This window comes from Leiobunum rupestre, chromosome 4, assembly GCF_980474605.1.
Source record: "Leiobunum rupestre chromosome 4, qqLeiRupe1.1.hap1, whole genome shotgun sequence".
Lineage (NCBI taxonomy): Eukaryota > Metazoa > Arthropoda > Arachnida > Opiliones > Sclerosomatidae > Leiobunum > Leiobunum rupestre.
Window position 1 is genome coordinate 58,431,527 of NC_143387.1, and position 14,950 is coordinate 58,446,476.

The 14,950-nt window shown below is 41.0% G+C and overlaps 1 protein-coding gene across 1 annotated transcript in view; it reads right to left on the reverse strand.

The window, feature by feature from the left end:
* Positions 1-14,950, reverse strand: part of LOC149948480 (beta-alanine-activating enzyme-like) — a 341,035-nt gene that overhangs the window by 91,714 nt on the left and 234,371 nt on the right. The gene's annotated exons all lie outside the window — the stretch shown is intronic.

Sequence of the window (14,950 nt, forward strand, 5' to 3'; positions counted from 1 at the left end):
TCCAACATTTCCTATAACTGTAAGTCTTGCTTTTCGTTTCTCTTCGTTAGGGTCAACCCTTTCTTGCCCGGGAGGTTTTTGAAGTCTCATCATTCTGAACCTTAAAACCAAGCAAACCATTTATAAGGTTTACGATTAAATATTTAAAATACGACCAGTTTTTTAAATTAATAAATTATTACTTAGTACAACCTTCTTAGAACCGCGGATAAAGTAAAATTGCTCAAGAAATGTTAAACATAGACTTCAGAACTATACTTATACCTAAAAGGAGTATCACTTACAGGCTAGAAGGCACTCGCTTTTTGTGGGTACGACTAAAACGAGGAAAGCCCGGAAATCGAGGAAAATGAAGGAAAGCTACCAAATAGTAGTATGGTATGACGGCTTTGTCACGCTGCGCGCAGCAAGTAAACCGCGGAAAATAATGAATCAACGAGGAATTTTTGCTGTGCGGATAAACAAACGACGGAAAAATAAATTACGATAATTTTCGTGTAATTAACGGTGTTTATATATGCAAATTTTACGTTCTCGTACCTACAATAATTGAAATATAAAATCAGAAAATTGTAATTATAACATTTGGCTGCTAAATCGAGGAATATAGTAAAACGAGGATTTTTTTTGCAAGCGACTAAAACTAGGAATTTTTTAATCATATACAATCGCCGTCACGTCGTGCGATAGATGCCGCTAGTCATCGGGCGGCTGAATATTTCATTCAAAGCGTTTTCCTTCAAATATACAAACCACGGAAAAATTAAATTACGATAATATTCCAGTAATTAAGGGTGGTTAATGGTTATGAAGCAGCTAAATTATAATTGTACGTTCTCGTACCTACGATAATTTAAATTTAAATAAAATTTTTAATTATAACATTTGGTTGCTAAATCACGGCAAATATTAAAACGAGGAAAAATGAAATTATTCGAATTTGAGAATAATTAAAGCTCTTTATTAACCATTTAAATGTTAATTCGAGTTTATCATATTACGATACATTAAATCAGAAATACGTTGCTAAACCAATTTCTTTGAAAACGCAGAAAATCTAAAACGAGGAATTTGTGCAAGCGACTAAAACGAGGATTTTTTAAATCATATATTTTTTTTTTCAAAAATAAGAAAGACTTTATTGGTGTATATGGCAGCGGAGGCCTTAACACCATGAACATCATACAGAATTAGATAACAAATTTAAAGTAAATACAAACAGCGATAAGAAGAGAAATAAACAAACAAAAAAAAACTATTGGACTCGGTAAAGTTAACGAATGCCAAAGGCGCGAAGCAGAGTACACACGTCCGAAATAATCGGTAATACACCTCGAGAAAAGGCCATACGGAGACCCGATACAGAATGGAGAAAGTCACCTGCAGTAAGCGACGCCAAAAACGAATGGCGGGGACCTCTAGAAGCCCAACATTCAAAAAGAATGTGGTGAAGCGTCTCTATCGCCGCGCACTGACCGGAGTGACACACTGAAGACGTTCTTAAGCGAAAACGGAAAAGCACCGCAGCAGTTGGAAGCCGTTCACAGTTAAAACGTGCTACTAACGAGTCTTGCCAACGTGGCAACCGAAGACCCGTAATACAGTCCCGTGACGGATCAGTCTTGTACCACCCGACGCCCCGAGCCGAAACAAAGTGGTTCCATGAAACCTGCCAAGAGTCCGTAACCAGAACCGAAACCCGTGTTTTAAGGTAGCTTTTGGTGCGAGGCAAAAAAACCATCGGCCGCGCAGGATGGTTGATAGCCGCTACTGTGGCACATTTGTCCGCCATCTCGTTCCCTGGGATACCGGCATGAGCCGGACACCACAATAGTTTAACACGCCCGGGGTAACCGTGACAGAGGCTCCGGAAACGTAGCACTTGAGGGTCAGGGCCGTCCCTCAAAATCATAGCCAAGGCCGATTGTGAGTCGGAGCATACGACAATGTTCCCGAGACCTTCACTGCGAGCGAAAGCCACCGCTTGATTAATGGCAAAGAGCTCCACCGTGTTAATCGGGTGGCCCGGATCCACAACGAACGGACGAGTGACATCGCGATCAGGAATGCAGAAGCTGGCGCCGGCACAGCTGGAGACGTCCTGGAGGGAGCCGTCGGTATATATGACCACGGAATCGCCGGCCATTGCATGGAGTTCGAAAAAGAAGAGCTGGCGCAACTCGACATCCGAGAACTCGGACTTTGAAGAGCTCAGCCAGCGACAGTTGACGTCCGCCTGGACAGGGGTCCAAGAAGGAGGGGAAATCAGGCTGGGAGAAGGAACCAGATCATGAAGCCAGTCAAGATTAAGAGCGACAAGTTGACGCCAGTATTTGAGGATCGTTGGAGTATTATGGATCGTCCAGATGTGTTCAAAGTGACTGAGAGTGGCCACCGAGCCATTTATGTAGTGCCTGTAGTAGTCGGGAGCATCGGCGGCGGCGGCCAGGTTGACAAACTGCATACCCAGCAGATCTCTACGGTGGGAAAGCGGCATGATCGCCGCTTCAGCTTCCATTAACTGAATACTTGTTGACTTGGGAACACCCAAGATGACACGAAGTGCAGCATTTTGGAGACGGTCCAAGCGCCGTAAGTGGGTGACAGCCGCGGAGTTATAGACGATGCTAGAATAATCGATCCGGGAGCGAATAAACACAACACCTTGAGGGCGCGGCGAGAGGCTCCCCAGTATGTACCAGAAACCGCGCGCAACAAATTTAGCCGTTGCATGGACGATCGATATAAGGCATCAATGTGGGCGCGCCAGGTCAGTTTATGATCGAGGGTAACACCGAGGTAGACAAATTGTTCCACCCTCGCCAACGGAGAGGTCCCGAGTGAAAAGTAGATATCATCGTAAAGGCCGCGCTTCGTTTGCGGGAGAAGACCATGTATTTGCACTTAGACGGTTGAAAAGTGAGGCCCCATTCGCTACAATACTTCACCATATTGTCAAGTGCAATCTGTAAGTGCTCCTGCAGAGTGACGGCATGAAGACCAGTAACCCAGAGCGCCAGATCATCGGCATGCTCACCGTGTAAAACGCCCACTGGGCAAGAGTCCGTGATGTCCCCGAGAATGACGTTGAAAAGCGTTGGGCTAAGTGAACTCCCCTGCGGCGCGCCTCGATTGACCTCGAAAGTGTCCGATACCATCTCCCCAACACGTATCGCCGCCGTTCGTTCGCGTAGAAAATCTGCCAGCCAATGGAAAAGGGAGCCGGACAAACCCTTCGCCCGAAGTTTCTCCAACAGGGCATCATGGTGAATGCTTCCAAAAGCGTCTTTCAGATCCAAAAAGATAGCCACACAAGAGTGTCCCCTGGCAAGGTCCAATTGAGTATCCTGCACGAGGCGCACTAAGTTATCCGTGGGCCGCCTGCCCTTACGAAAGCCGGATTGGGAAGCCGGGATGACAGCGTTGTCGTCCAAGAACCAAGTCAAACGACTCAGCCCCAGTTTATCGAAGACCTTGCCAAGTGTCGGAAGCAACGAAATTTCTCGGTAGGAAGACGCCTTTTGGGGATCTTTGCCCGGCTTGCGGATCGGGTGCAAGATAGCGTATTTCCAAGCCTTTGGGTAGGAGCCCGCTTCCTACAAGGAGTTATATAGCTTCAGGAGGGATTCGCGGAAGAGCGAGGGAGTGTTCGTCAACATCAGATTGGAGATATCGTTGGCGCCTGTAGCTGTGTTCTTGAGGGACGACAAGACCGTAGCAAGTTCCGCAAACGAAAAGGGTGCGTTATACTGGGCCCCCTGAGGGAGGTCAACGACCGAAGGCTCGGCTAAAAAACGGCGGGTTGGTGGAAGATGACCAGGGGCCTGGGCGGAGGTGGCCAAAATTCTCGCTACATCAACCGCATTGTTGTAGGTGTGTCCACCATCAACCAACGTGATGGCTCTAGGCGAGGTGGATCCTTTCGTGAACCATTTTACTTGTTTCCAGACTTGCGTCAGGGACGAGTGACCATTCAACCTATGACAGTACTCTTGCCAGCTTTTCCGCTTAAGCGATTTCACGTGGCGCCGAAACTCGGCCGAAGCCTTACGGAATTTGATGTATACTGCTGCGTCTTTGCTGCGAATAGCCCTCCGCCTCAGAGCCGTCACCTGGTTAGCCCGCGTAGCGCATGAGGCATCCCACCACTGTGGAGAACGAGGCTGTGAGGCGGGGCCAACCACCCTCTTCGGAATATGCGCCTTGGCCGCGCTCTGGAGAAGAGACGTAGTGGAGGCCACCGTTGCTTCAAATGCCGGTTCGGCCACACCAGCCTCCAACATCCGACGGAAGCCGTTCCAATTTGCTAGCGGGTAGTGCCAGCGTGTCCCACTCTTGGTGTGGGTGGCATGCAGAGCATCGGACTCCAGAAGTATGGGGAGATGGTCGCTTGAGCCGCCCTGGAGCGTCCGCCAAGACAGAGTGGGCGCTAAGTCAGAAGTGACGAACGCCAGATCCAGAGCACTATCGGCAGAAGACCGGGCATGACGAGTAATATCGCCCGTATTAAGCAGGACCATCCTATCTTCATCTTCTAACCAGTCGACAAGGAGGGTACCCTGCGCGTTGACCTCCTGACAGCCCCAGAGCGTATGGTGCGCATTGAAGTCACCCAAAAGAATACAAGAGCGGCCAGCAACCCGTAGAAGGCGATCCAGAAAAGACCGATCCACCGAGCGCTGGGAATCGTAGACATTGGCGAGAGCCACACGTCGACCATCGAGAGAGAATGAGACCATGCACGCTTCGACCCCGCCACCCCTGGGTGGGGGTATCTGGGTAGGGTTGAGACGACGATCAACTAGAGTAGCGACCCCGCCACCCCTCCCGAGTGGTTGGTGCGGACGGTCAACACGGAAGACCTCGTAAATACCAAAGTCTAAACGAAGAAGGTCATGGGGTTGAAGCCATGTCTCTTGAAGTGCGATAACGGACGGCTGATGGATGCGGATGAGGTTAAACAGTTCTCCAAGGTGGGCGTTAACGCTTTTCGTGTTCCACTGAAGAAGGGCGAAGTTATGTAGCCCCATCTTGGCGTGCGGGAGGGGGAGCGGAGCACCTACCGGTGGGGGCGGAGACAGCGACATAGCTCTGAGGACTAACGGTGACGCCTGAAGAGTTGCCAAAACGGCCAACAACTTGATCCACCAAGACGGAGAGAGCAGCATCCAATTGTTGAGGAATAGCTGGTGCCCCCGTGAGAAGTTGCGCCACCCCTCGGATAAGGGTCTACAGCAAGTCGCGGAATTCCGCCACACCCAAGTATGTGTTGTTATCCCCCTGGGGCTGGGAGGAGGGCGGCTGTTGCGAATTATCCGAGGAAGTAATGCGGGCCTGCGTAAATTGGGGAGGAGTGGCCCGTTGCTGGACAAGCTGGGGTCTGGGAGCTCGAGACCTGGTCTGACGGGAGACCTGAGCATAGCTCCGTGATTTGGCCAACTCGCGGGCCTCCGGAAACGGAAGGTGCTCCGTGCGCTGTAAGGTGACCACCGTTTTCTCCAAACGTAACTTCGGGCAGCGACCATCCTTGCAATTGTGCGCACTCTTGCAGTTAACGCATTTCAATGCTTTCGTTTCCACCCCCCTCCCGAAAGTGGACTCTACCAAACGATGCAACGCCTTCGTCCCAAGTTCGTGGAATTTTTTTGATCCCACAGCGGGGCGCAATTTGAACGGGAAGTCCTTCGTCCGAAGCGGGGGGGGGGGTAGGCGCTCCCTCCTGCCGTTCGTGTGTGCGCGCCTTTTTTCTGCCTCTCTCTACCGTCGTAAAGCCCAATTCTGGGAAATCCTCCTCGCCCGAGCTCATCAACATGGCCGACCCCTCGTCCACACGCGGCCCGGCCACTTCGAAGGACTTGGCGGTAGCCAAATTAAACAATAACGGCAATGCGAAAGGGAGGGAAAGGGGTGGGAGACAGAAAACAAAAGGGAAAAGGAGCAAAAAAAAAACCTTAAATCATATACAATCGCCGTCACGTCGTGCGATAGATGCCGCTAGTTGTCTGGCGGCTGAATATTTCATTCTAAGTGTTTTCCTTCAAATGGACAAACCACGGAATAATTAAATCACGATAATATTCCAGTAATCAGACTTGGAAATAGTGATATTTTTTACGGGGGCCCCCTTAAGTTTATTTTTATTGAGAGCCACTGGCCAAGCGGGGGGAGGGGTTTAGGGGAAAAAATTTAAAATTAGGTAGGGAAAATAGGAAAATAAAAATTGGTTACGTTACTTACATAACATGTATTAACTTTAAAACAAGCAAGTATATTATAATATCACACATAATCATTTGTAACGCTAGATCCCGCTCTCGTAAAATGTTTAATAAATATTTTTTAATTAAATTGAGAGCCCCGGTGGCCCGCAACCCATGTTCGAATGATTTATTTTAAGAGCCCACTGATTTTTATTAAGAGCCATTGGCCCCAAGACTCCCGCTAATTCCAAGTCTGCCAGTAATTAAGGGTGTTTATGAAGCCGTTAAATTATAAATTTGCGTTCTCGTACCTATCGATTTATAGGAGCAATGCAAGTAGCTGGGGTCCGGCCAATCCAGTAGTAAAGCGCCGTGAGGGACCCGTTGGGCGAGGGGTAAGACAGTCTCAGATAATCTGTACACCGAGTTCGTGCATTTAGCACTGTTAAAGGTACATATTTTCAAGAGTTCGCGAGTTCCATTTAGTACTGTCAAAGGTACGGCAGTGTACACCGAGTTAGCAGAGTGTCTTACCCCTCGCCGTTGGGGCCCGTAGATCAAGGGTGTTAAGGTCTGTAGAGAGGGAAACAATGCAATTCTCAAAACGTTTATGAATTATAACATAAGTAACATAATACCCCTAAGTATGACACTTGTAGCCTCGCTCATGCATTATTTATTACTCAGAAAAACGACTAGGAACTCTGTAACCCGGAAGTTTAATACTCTTTGGGATTTGATTTTTTTATTGGTCATCGAAAAGGAGTCAGAGTTCAAATTTAGCCAATCATATAGCGCTACAAAATATTATGAGGTACGAAATGTAAGAAATAAAATGGCCGTTATGGTTGTCGGCTTATTAGGCCTAACTCTATCGGAAAATTATACCTAATTACTAAATATTATTAGGGTCATTTTCAAAGTTTGAACTGAAAAAAATATTTTTATTGCGTAATTAGCAATAGTTCTTTCTATAAAGTAACATGGCCTTCTTGTTTTAATGTAGCTCTTACGTCACCTTCTCCAACACTACGAGCGCGCGCTCGCATCACGAGGAGCTTTCTATTTTCTAACGCTCGTGCAAATCGCGCGTGCTCAGATAATTCCACCAAAGCTCAGTCTTGTGACGTAAGATCAACATGTTATACTTCTACTTTTAACAAGCTGGGTAAGCGTAAAAAATTTATAGAAAGAACTATTGTAAAAGTTATTCCAGAAGTTTGAAAAAGGTTAATTCATACATTTCGATTCATCAATTCATTTTTATTTTGATCACAGCGGACAAAACCAGGCATTCATCCAGGTACAAAATACAAATGTATTCAAATTATAATAGTAACAAGTTGGCAAGCCAAAATATACCTCTCCTCGGAAGAATTGTCCCTAGTGGTATTAATTTCTCGAGAGTTATTTACTTAAAACGTAATCCCGGTTCAATCCCGCCCGGTATAAAATATTAATTTTAACTAAAATAATTGAGACGAAACCACGTAGTTTAATTCATTTATAATAATATAAACAAGTTCACCAAAATAAAAAAATCGCCGTATCATAACGGTTCCTTTACTTCAATATTTTGCCTGTGATGTTTTTGTTTCAGGGGAAACAGTAGCTCGGCGGTAAAACGTCTGCTCAGTAATACAACAACCTGGGTTCGATTCTTCGTCATGATCGTATTTTACAATTAAATTATTAATTCATAAATTAGTTATAAAATTATAAACCTGGGTGGCGCATTTTTTTTTAATCAATAGAGAAAACGCTATATTAGAATTTCTTCGATGCAATAATTTCAATTTCAATTCTATTTCAATTAAACCTAAATTTCGTACTCTATTAAATACGCTTCCGATAAAGCTGAACGTCTAATTTTCAATGAAGCGTAACAAGTGTCGGTTGTTCTGTGGTAAAACGTCCGCCTGTCAAGCAGGAGGTCTCGGGTTCAAATCCCGCCCGATGCGATCGCAAATTGATACTAGGACGAATACCGTAAACAATTGGTGGAAACCCTGACATTGGAAGTTGAGAGGTTGCCATAACACTCAGCACTCGGTCCGTCCCAAAAGTCTATAAGAAGGAGTTGGAGAATACGCACCAATAACAAACGTAGCGGCGGTGGGCGTTAACCAAAAAAAAAACTCAACGCAATCGCAAATTTATCCGTTAACGCTTACCGTCACACGGTGGTTTTGCCAACCTTTAAACTGCTAAAACGGTTGTTCGACTGCGTACGCAGTGATTACCCTTTGCCCCGAAAATGCAGGCCACACAGACGGACACGCACGCACAGACGGACACGCTGGTTGTATAACCCCCTCCGAGGGGACAAAAAATCTAGAAGAAATTGTAATAAAATATTCGTAAACTAAATGAGAAACCTTTTTACATTAAAAACGTAACAAGCTGAAGGTTTTTTAACGTCTACAGTATTTAGTGCGTAACATTGATAAACATCAATGAGGTTGATCTTCTCAATATACTACACTAGTGATCCACAAATTTCGAGTTGTTGGTGAATTTCTAATATAATACCATTTGCCCGATAAAGATTTAATATTGTTGGGGAAAATTATGGAACGCCAAACCGGAAAAAACTCTCTTATATTATAGTAGAAAATTCATTTACAATATGGTAGGAAATTCAACCATAATATAGTAGAAAAATTGCTCCTATAATGTAGTAGAAAAATTGCTCCTATAATGTAGTAGAAAAATGCTTCTATAATGTAGTACTAAAATGCTTCTATAATATAGTAGAAAAATGCTTCTATAATGTAGTACTAAAATGCTTCTATAATATAGTAGAAAAATGCTTCTATAATGTAGTACTAAAATGCTTCTATAATATAGTAGAAAATGCTTCTATAATGTAGTACTAAAATGCTTCTATAATATAGTAGAAAATGCTTCTATAATATAGTACTAAAATGCTTCTATAATATAGTAGCAAAATGCTTCTATAATATAGTAGAAAATGCTTCTATAATATAGTACTAAAATGCTTCTATAATATAGTAGAAAATGCTTCTATAATATAGTAGTAAATTCATCTATAATATAGTAGAAACTTTATTATGAAGTGAAAACCCTTTACTAAAATCAAGAATGCATTAAGGTATCTGATTGCATTTTTGCTAAATTATATTATAGACTGGTTCACTTTTCTCTAAAGTGGTCATTTTAACAAGTCTAGCGGCATTTTGGGTAACATTTGGCCAAATGAGTTTTTTTACTAATTCGGACCTCCTGAAAACGAATTTCGATGTTGGCACTCCCGATTTTGGACCGGAAGCTCAGAATTCAAGATGGCGGACATTTTCTTACAAGTACGATATTTTCACTCCCGAGGCCGTTTTTTTTGCCATTTTCAAGATTGTTTTTGTCGTAGAATGCAAAAATAATTGTTATAGACTGTTAAAGCAATTATTTGACCAATTTATATTATAATTTTCCATAAAATAAATAGATTATCATGGAAAAATTACATAATATTGTGTACTGTTAAAAGTAAATAGGGGGATAAATTCTGGCACTTGGGTCCAACCGCACGACGTCTTATTTGAGGGGTAATATTTTTGGGCTTCGAAAATGACTTCCCCTCGCCTCTTTACAGGGACACAAAGGTATCGGTTGTACTCCGCCACGATGAAAGATAGTTCTCTATAAAATACGTGAATAGTAAACTTTTGCTTTCGATAATTTGGTTAATTTAGTTCCTAAATAAAGTAGATATATGATAGAAACTAAAATGCGACATTTTAAAAATAATAACACGACTTTTGAAAAGAAATAAACCGTAACTAGAATAACGTTCACTTAAATCGTGGAGAGCGTGGCGCCATCTAAGAGTAGAGATCGGGACTAATTGGTAAATCTACGATGTTAAGGCCTAACAATTTGCAAGTTTAACTGAAATAATAGCTATAGCTACGAGCTTTTTTTGTTTATTTTACAATTGATATAGTAATTATTAATTAAAATCAACCGTTATCGAATGAAATAATGATCAGCATTTGACAGAGAGACTATTTGAAATCGCGAGGCGGTGACATGGTTGCCAGGGAATAAAATTCAAAATTTTCATCTTGTGCGCGGACCGGAATACCACAAATGCACTACTTCGCGCGTAATGCGCCATCCTTATTGGTTAGAAATATCACGTGATCACTAGCTCTTTAAAAAGGGTGTCAAGCATGGTGGAAGTTAAAATCTGGAGGCAGTGATAGACTTTCTCCCCCTATTTACTTTTGGTACTGGGCTACTTATTTCGGCGATAAGAATTAATAAGATTTTAATACAGAGCGAAGGCGCGGGAATCGAATTCCTTTTGATAAAAAAAAGCTTTAAAAATATTTTTGTACAAACTATGTTGAAATAAGTAAATTTACTAAATTAATTAAACTAATTAAACGAGAATGCGTTTCTCGACGAGAAAGGGAAAAAGTGAGGAATATATAGTAGACGTGTTATTGATGTGAAGACGACATTTTCTAACTCATTATTGATATAAAAGCACCATTTTTAAAAGCGTTATTTGAAAGACGAATTTAGGAATGTATCTGTAACTATTAATATAAAAAGTATAAATTGTATACCATGCCTTCTTGATGTGTACCATATTGTACCTCTTATACAAGCAATAGAAAAGAGTGAACGTTCCACGTGTTCCAAAGTGAAGAAAATCTTCGGATATTACGGTTCAAAAACATTAACCGATAAGATTTTAAGATACATTTTTCTAAAACGTGAAAATATTTTCCGATTCTCATGTTAAAAATAATACCCTATAAATTGAAACTCTAACTCTAGTTTTTGAGAAAAATGCCCAGTCTGATCAATTCCGGACTTTTCTACCTTTCTACGTTTTTAAGCCGTTTTTGCATCATAGTCCATAGGTGGTTCTTATTAAAGGGCCACGCCGGTGTTTGAAAAATTCGGCCCAAATTTAGCACGTGGTAGCAGATACGAACATTCCTTTTTCTGGTCAAATTCAAACGCCGGTGTGGCCCTTAATCTTTATCTTATCGTTTATTTTATTATCCAAGACTATTCTCCTATTTGGCTTTACGTTGCTACGCAACCAGTTTTCAAATTTTTAATGATTAGGCTTAGTTTTTCTTATTAGTTTAGTTAGTCACATGCCAGATTACGTGCACGGTACTGATGAGCCCCAAATATGGCGAAAGCGGTTTACCTTTGGGGAAATTCTGCCCCGAATAATTTTTCTAAATTAGTTTTTGACTCGGAAGATCTATTTGACCCGATTTTCGCGTTTTTATATTTTTTTCGAAGACCTATTGGTACGAGCAGAAATTCATACTTCTACTTGGTATGATTATCGCAGCAAATTTACGTCTCGATGTGGCTGACGGTTTTTTTGACATCACTATGTTAACTTAAGAACCAACAACGTGAGAGGGTGGCGCGCGCAAAGGGAATTTTTGGTCTCGTAGGCGGGGCCAAAGCCGTCAAAGTGATCTTACCATACGCTATACGGTAGGATAAGTATTACAAGTAGAGGTATGGATTCCTGGTACGAGTTATTCATTTTGAAATGACTTTAAATTTGTTGATGATTTAGTTTTTTTTTGCTTCCCTTTTTATTTAGGACTTTTCTACCTTTTCGTGTATTTACTAAAGTTTACCCAAAATTACACGAATTTATCGAATTTAAAAATAATTTCATCAATTTATACAATTTTAATCAAATTTACTGAAAATTATAAAGTTTTGACAAATCTTTAACAATTTTACCAAATTTTTATGAATTTAAATAACTTTCCCAAAAATTTACCAAATTTACAATATTTGGTCTATTCTTTTTTTAATTCTAAGCAAATTCAGACATAGAATATAAATTTACCAGGGCAATTTTGCATATTTCAAGTAAATTTGCCCGAATTTAGGCAATTCACATACATTTTGTCAATTTCTTACCCAAATTTACCCATTTACATAAATTTACCAGTTTAATTATATATGCCCAAATTTAACCACTTTTTTTAATAAACAATAGCATTAGAAAATTTTAAATATTTCATAGCGGGGACCCTTAGAATCTTCGATTTCCCTATGTTAATTAACATCTAGGAGCAATAAACACAGCACCCCACACAAGGAGAATGTAACCCGACAAAAGTCGTGCATTTTCTTGTGTACATTTTTCATTGGTTAGACTCTTTAGCCGCTGTTGCCGTCGGAAGGGGAAATTCGGAAATTGTCTTCCCCCTCTCCGTATAACGTGCAGCGTAAAGGTTCGTCCAAAGAAATTTGTACACAACACCGCCTTAGCGTGTTTAAAGGCTACATGTAACTGCGTTCTCCTTGTGGTTGTTGGTCCTGGATTAACATATTATGTTCACCATCATGGACGACATCTTGAATTTTAAGTTTCGGGCCAAGGCTAATAAATTGCTTGAACAGTCCATAACAATTATTTTCGCATTCAATGACGTAAATAACCCTGAAAACGGCATTTACGGTATAACGTCCGCCATAATGGGCGCCATCTTGAATTCTGAGCTTCCGGTCCAAAATCGGGAGTGCCAACATCGAAATTCGTGGACAGGAGGTCCGAATTAGTAAAAAAAACTCATTTGGCCAAATGTTACCCAAAATGCCGCTGGCATCCTATTTTGACGAAAAGTGAACCAGTCTATTAGAACAAAAAAAAATTCAGCGAAACAGAACGCATGGGATTACCGATATTATAGAAGCATTTTAGTACTATATTATAGAAGCATTTTAGTACTATATTATAGACGCATTTTTTACTATATTATAGAAACATTTTTTCTACTTTGTTATGGATGAAGCTCCTATCATATTATAGATGAATTTCGTATCATATTATAGATGAATTTCCTATCATATTATAGATGAATTTCCTATCATATTATAGATGAATTTCCTATCATATTATACATGAATTTCCTATCATATTATACATGAATTTTCTACTATAATAAAAGAGAGCATGTCTCTACTATATTATAGAAGCATTTTTCCTACTATATTATAGAAGCATTTTTTTCTACTTTATTATGGATGAATTTCCTATAATATTATAGGTGAATTTTTTAGATGAGTTTTTTCCGGTTTGTAGTACCATATATCATAGATAAATTTTCTACTTTATTATAGTGCTCCTTACTATATTATAGTGCTCCCTACTATATTATAGTGCTCCCTACTATATTATAGTGCTCCCTACTATATTATAGTGCTCCCTACTATATTATAGTGCTCCCTACTATATTATAGTGCTCCCTACTATATTATATATGACGTTTCTACTATATTATAGTGTTCTCTACTATAATATTGTGTTTTAATTCAGTTTTTTCCGGTTTGGCGTTCCATAGAAAATACATACAATTTCTTTAATTTCTTCCGTTGTTAAAGTTTCCGTGGCGAAAACGAAATGACTGTTTTCAAATCCGCGGGAATCCCGGAAGTTGGGTTAGATTAGTTCATGCCGCCGCTACCAAGTGGCGCTATTTCGAAAAAAATTTGACTTAACTGTGAAGAAAGGATGTAGTAGAACATTTTCTTAATGTCATACTTAGGGGTATTATGTTACTTATGATTATAAGAAGATCAACGCAATCCCATACACATCTACATATCATAAAACACTAGATAGCGACTTTTTCGGGGAAAGGTCGGCTATAATTATTCGAAGTGGGGCAAGTCGTGTATGCGGGGGAAGAATCAAATAAATTTTCGAAACGTTTTATTATGTGTATGGGGGGGGGGGGGTAATCAATAAAATATTTAAAACGTTTTAAGGTTTCTAGATCAATAAATTTTTTTAAAACGTTTTAAGGTTAGGGGGGATTCGAAAAGGCTCGCGTCTAAAACATTTACACCGGACCACGAAATTGCTGTACACAGCTCTGGTGGTATATGTTTTAGTTAGCTAGGCTAATACCCTAAGCATAGGAGGGTGGTGGCCAGCCATTCATGCCACGCGAGCTCACCGATACCTCCCTACACTAACTATTACCGTTAACCTCAACAAATTTTTATGGAAGGGGGAAATCGAAGATCTCAGGGGAAAACCCCTTTTAACAGGTGCGGAGAGAACTTGCAAACTCTACGCAGATTTTCACCCAGTGCCACAAGCTGCTAACCACTTCGCCCCCCCCCTTATAGAGGATCATGGGGGTACACAGATATTTATAGAGTTACAAGGCGTTAAAAAAAGCAGGGTTCGAAAAAACCCGGGTTTTTTCCAAAAAGCCCAACCCAGTGGGTTTTTTATTTTAGTATACTATTTCCATATTTGTATTACATGTTATGTCAAAAAAAAAACCCAAATCAAGAGAAATTATAAATTTCTTATGTCGAGCCCATAGAAATCTCATAGGTAACTAGAATGCTGCCGATCAGGCTGAGAAATAAGGAATTTTTTAAACTGGATCTGTGGCCAGTAGAGCCTAGGTAGTTTAATTAAAAAACTGGCCACTGGCCGCTTACCATTTTTTACCTTCAAAATCAGGCTTTCATTTCAGGGCTAAATATTTTGTGGCCCCTAAGAATTTTGTGGCCCTTACCATTTTAGTTACCCCTTATAATTTGGTGGCAGCTGTGGCTTGCCCTCCAATATGTCTCTTATAGCTTCTACATATTTAAAAATTTGAAAATTTAACTCAAAGTATAAATTGCACTCTTCTCTTTTTTTTTTTTTACTAAACTCGTCAACAACCAACAAAGGATTGTCTCTTAACCTATTAGATAAATCTCTA